At 39.0% G+C, this 5496-nt stretch overlaps 1 pseudogene across 1 annotated transcript; it reads left to right on the top strand.

Annotated features, from left to right (window-relative positions):
• Positions 1-2952: 2952 nt before the first annotated feature.
• Positions 2953-3515, top strand: LOC308509851 (large ribosomal subunit protein uL6-like; annotated as a pseudogene). The gene has a single exon. The product of its transcript is annotated as a large ribosomal subunit protein uL6-like (transcript).
• Positions 3516-5496: the final 1981 nt, after the last annotated feature.

The following is a 5496-nucleotide window of genomic DNA, read 5'->3' as shown; positions in this document are numbered from 1 at the left end:
ACTGGTTTCACTCTTTCTGCCCTCCCCTCCTCTCACCCCCACCCCCGCAGTCTATTCTTAAATAGAAGCCAAAGTAATTATGTTAAAATGTACAGAAAGCTATAACAATAATAAAAAAAGTTACATACGAAGTCTGACAATCAAGTTCGCAAACTTGTGACGATTTGCTAATCTTTTTTTTGATATCAGAGGGATTATTCATTAAGAATTTGCACTAACTGGACAAACAGTTAACCAAGTTTACTATTTGGGAGTGCTGAAACAGCTGCCTGAAAAAGTTACACCTGAATTTTTCTCCACCAGTTCATGGCTCTTGCATCACGACAATGCACCAGCTCACACAGCACTGTCTGTGAGGGAATTTTTAGCCAGTAAACAAATAACTGTATTGGAACACCCTCCCTACTCACCTGATCTGGCCCCCAGTCACTTCTTTCTTTACCCAAAGATAAAGGAAATATCGAAAGGAAGACATTTTGATGACAATCAGGGCATCAAGGGTAATACAACTATAGCTCTGATGGGCATTCTAGAAAAAGAGTTCCAAAATTGCTTTGAAGGGTGGACTAGGTTCTGGCATGGGTGCACATGTTCCCAAGGGGAGTACTTTGAAGGTGACTGTAGTGATATTTAGCAATGAGGTGTGTGGCACTTTTTCTAGGACGAGTTTGTGAACTTAATTGTCCAACCTCATACATACCCAGCACCCAGAGTCTCACTATTAGCATATTGGTGTATTTTTTTCCTAGTCTTTTTAAAATAGCTTAGGTAACATGGAATATTGTAGTTCTTTTCATTTTCTTTTAGCGTAAGCTGAACTTTTAACATGAAGTCAATTGTACAAACTAATATTTATAAAGTATCTCCTAAAGCATTTGCCATTCATACAATTCTCCAATAATTAGATCCCCCTGTTTCCTGGCTCTAGGTCAAGAGGGGCCATCACAGAGCAGCAGACTTGGTTTGAATTGGTCTTAAATCCACTGTAAAATGGTACTTAAATTTTTTGCATTATTTTTCTGTTAAACCCTCAGTTTGCAAAAGAGAAAACATTTTTAATATGAAAATTGCTGTCATGTTTGCTTTAAGGATGTTCCGGAGGTCTTGTCTACTCCATCAGGCAACGTCTCCTTTGAATGGCCTCTAGAGAAACATTCTTTTCATAGTTTATTGCTAAAAATGTTTTGCTTTTCCTTAACAGAGAGCATGAGTTTTTAGAAACCTTATTGACAATGCAAATTTGGTAACTCAATGGTATTCTTTTCATTTTTTTTGGCTACTAGGACATTAGAGCTGAAGTTCTAGTATATGAACTAGTATATTTATATGGTGTTGTGTGGTATATGGAACAATATTGCCTTTTTTACCATAAAATTTTTATTACAGGCAATATTGGTCCATGGACTACACAACACAAACAATACAAGTTTAATCTTTCAAAATCATCATTTAAATAGTGAAAGACCAAGAAATAAAATTTCTTTAACGTATACTGCTTCATATAATAGCCACAATGTAAAACTTTACAGTAAACATTTGTGTCCTAAATTTTTAGTTGGCCTTGTCTTATTCCATCATTATTTTCCCTACATAATATTTACACATTCACATACATATCCACACACATATACCAGGGTACCAAAAAAAAGTATATGCAATTTTAGAGATGTTAGCTATGTATTACTTTTCGAAGTTGAATTGAATTACAGTAGCAATATGTAGCATGAGGTTTGCTCAAAAGATTGCGTTAATCAAATGAACGTTAGCGTCACCATGTGACAGGCAGGACAGTCAAAGAAAATGGCAGAAGCGCGGTTGTCAATCGTGGAGTGCAGGATCATTTTGAAGTGGTATTTGAAATTGGAGAACAATGACAATGGAGGCGTGAGTATGCAACAACCTCCAACTTAACACCCTTTGACTTCGACCTATGGGGGACCTTAAAGGATGTGGTGTACCATAGAAAACTAACTACCCTGGCGGTACTTTAGGAAGAAATTGAAAGGGCATGCGCAGTGATACAAGTGGACTTTGGTCAACGTTGCTCAAGCAGTAGTTCGCCGTAATCAGAAGTGTCTGGACGCTGGTGGTAACCACTTTGAGCACCTCTTGTAATTGCAGACATCAAATGTGACTTGTATTCATCTTTTGTTATTGGTATATATTGAGTATTACGATTTTAATACAGTTTTTCCTTTCTTAAAATATGTATACATTTTTTAGCACCCTCTGTACGAAGAATATATACACGTATGTTTCTACAATGCATTATCTCTTATGTATTGTAATTTGTATAATATTTTTGGAATGAGCAAAGGTCTCAATAAGCAAATTGCTATACAGATAATTGGGCAGGACCAGTCTGGAGGCAGGGAGATCTGTTAGAGAAGTGTAACAAAGTGACAGCAATGCCAGTTTAAGCTATGGCCATGAATGTTCACATGGGGAGAAGGAAATAGAACTGAGAAACATTTGTAAGGCAGAAATATTTCAACTTAATGACTGATTAATTGGGATGGAAAGAGAAAGAATCTCTGGGTTTCTGGCTTAGACTGTAGTTACGGACTAGGGCAGGGAATGGTTTGGGAGGAAATGAAACATTCATTTTGGAACAGACTGATTTGAAGGAAACTGTCTAGGACAGCCAGATGGAGTATTCAAACTTTCTCTACCACTCCATTAATTTCCATTTATGTTCATTTGCTCCTATTATTTTTTTCTGCCTGAAATACAGCCACCTTTGCTTCTAATACTGACCAAACTCAAGCCATCTTTTTGGGCCCAGTTGAGCTCCTACATTTCCCAAAAGATCTTTGCCTACTTCTTTCTTTTCACTTCCAATCGCAATTGTTATCAGTATTATACAGTTGACCCTTGATGTAGGGGTTAGGGGCACTGACTCCCCACACAGTCAAAAATCCACATGTACTCTTTGCTGAATCTACTGTGAGGATGAAGACCATTCTCAGCAATCAGACTGAGGACATTCCAGAAAATGTGGACATCACTCTGCAGGGACACACAGTTACTGTGAAGGGCCCCAGAGGCACCCTGCGGAGGGACTTCAATCACATCAATGTAGAACTCAGTCTCCTTGGAAAGAAGAAGAGGCTCCAGGTTGACCAATGGTGGAGAGATAGAAAGGAACTGCCTACTGTTCACACTATCTGTAGTCACGTACAGAACATGATCAAAGGTGTTACCTTGGGCTCCTGTTACAAGATGAGGTCTGTGTATGCTCACTTCCCCATCAACGTCATTATTCAGGAGAATGGTTCTTTTGTTGAAATCTGAAATTTTTTGGGTGAAAAATATATCCGCAGGGTTCGGATGAGGTCAGGGTTGATTGTTCAGTGTCTCAAGCCCAGAAATATGAGTTAATTCTTGAATGAAATGATGTTGAACTTGTATCAAATTCAGCTGCTTTGATTCAACAAGACACAACAGTTAAAAACAAGGATATCAGAAAATTTGGGGATGGTATCTATGTTTCTGAAAAACGAATAGTTCGGTGAGCTGATGAATAAGATGTAAGTTGTCCCGCTACAGAAGCACCAAGACGTTAAGGGAATCTTGACTTTGTGATATTTTAAAGGTGCAATAAAAGTCATGTATTGAAAAAAAAAAATCCACATGTAACTTTTTACTCCCCCAAAACTTAACTACTAAGAGTCTACTGTTCACCAAAGCCTTACTGATAACATAGTAGTTAGTTAATGTATTTTGTACATCATATGTATTATACAAAGTATTCTTACAATACAATAAGCTAGAGAAGATAAAATATTGAGAAAGTCATAAAGAAGAGAAAATATATTTACAATACTGTATGTATTTACTGAAAAAAATCCATTCACGTATAAGTGGACTCACGCAGTTCAAATCCTTATTGTCCAAGTGTCAGTTACATTTGGAGCAAAGACTTGAAGCACCTCATGTTGCTATTCCACTTTTGTTATAGCATAGGTTAAATTCATCTACTTATTTATTCAGAGAATATTTAGTGTGAACCATGCACACATCCTGTGCTGGGTAATGGGTACGCAAATGACTCAGGTGTGGTCCTGGCCCTCGGTGAGCTGGCTGTTCGTTGGAAGAGGACACGGCACAACACAAACTACTAGAAGAAGACATAAACTAGTAGAAGAGGACGACTAACAACATAAACAAGTCACTCTATACCTCTTGAAGCACACAAAGTCCCTTTTCTTCTTTACTATTTCTCTTGGTGGCTTGCTCAGGCTTCACGCAGAATTGAGCCTCAACAATAAAACATCAACTGGCAGATTATTAATTCAAGCTTAGAGAAAAGAAACCCTATAGCTCAACTTGGTGGACAGAATTTGATGTCTCTTCGGGCCACCAAAATTCTCTTCTTATACAATGTGGTTTGTGACAGCAAATTGTGATGGCCCTGTCCCTAAAATGTGACTTTCATCTGCTTGGCCATGTTAGGCCTGCTCCTGCTGGGCTCACACCCCAGAAGAGGCAAAATCTTATCTGAAGCACCGACATGGCGACAATTTCTTGCTCTTGCAGGGTGGACTTGATTTTTAATAGCTGTCAAGAGCAATTTCAGTCATGATAGTAAAGACCTTTTCTACTCAGATGCATGAAGCATGCGAGGTGACTTGGTAATGTTGCAGAAAGTAGTGAGCTGGGAGTTGGAAAGAGTTATCTTCAGGCTCTGGATCTGCTCTTAACTAATTGCTTTGACTTGGACAAGCTGCTCCCTGCTTCGGTGCCCCAATTCATAAAAGCAGATGGCTAGAAAGGTGATGTTTCCGGACCCTTCATGTTCTTCTCCATCTCTCTTCTTTTGTGTGATAAAATAGAAGTCTGTAGTTAGAGTTTTACAGAATGATACTTACTTAGAGTGAGTTCTGTTGCGCTCTAGTCATGTCAATGGGAAGAGCTGTAAGAGCTAGATGTAGCAGCTACCAGCTTTAGAAGAAGTTAGGCAATATTTGGGTGTGTTGTTGAAAGGAGTTGTCTTGGAAAAACTTTTCTATTGCATGAGAATGATTTATCGAGGAGGTCCTATGAGGTGCCTGGGTGGAGGTGGTGTCCTCAAGTCTAGACACTTCCAGGTTGTTGCCCTGGAGTGTGAGGGTGCGGCCAGGCGTCCTCAACAGGGCGGGATGGAGGAAGTGCTGGGCCTGAAATGGAAGATGGGATGCCTGGCCCACCTCTGGCTACTTACTGATGGGGTTCAGGACAAAGTTGGAGATCTCACTAGTCCGCATGCTCTTTACTTAAAAAATAAGCATTTATCTTCAATTTTTCATCTAGTTCTAACATCTATAACTTCTTGTAAACCATATGCGCATGTGTGGGTACCTGTGTGAGTTGTGGGAAATTGTATAAAATTGCAAGCTTTTTTAGTTTTCATAATGATAATGTCTGACAATTCCTAACATTCTGAAAACAAACAGCTTCTCAGCCTTCTTTAGTGCACCATAGTGTTGTGAAACTCACACAGGCTGTGAGACCTGG

The sequence above is a fragment of the Rhinolophus hipposideros genome (assembly GCF_964194185.1).
Source record: "Rhinolophus hipposideros genome assembly, chromosome: 17".
Taxonomy (NCBI): Eukaryota; Metazoa; Chordata; class Mammalia; order Chiroptera; family Rhinolophidae; genus Rhinolophus; species Rhinolophus hipposideros.
Note: the sequence above shows the minus strand (reverse complement) of the source record. Positions and strands in the feature narration are given on the sequence as shown.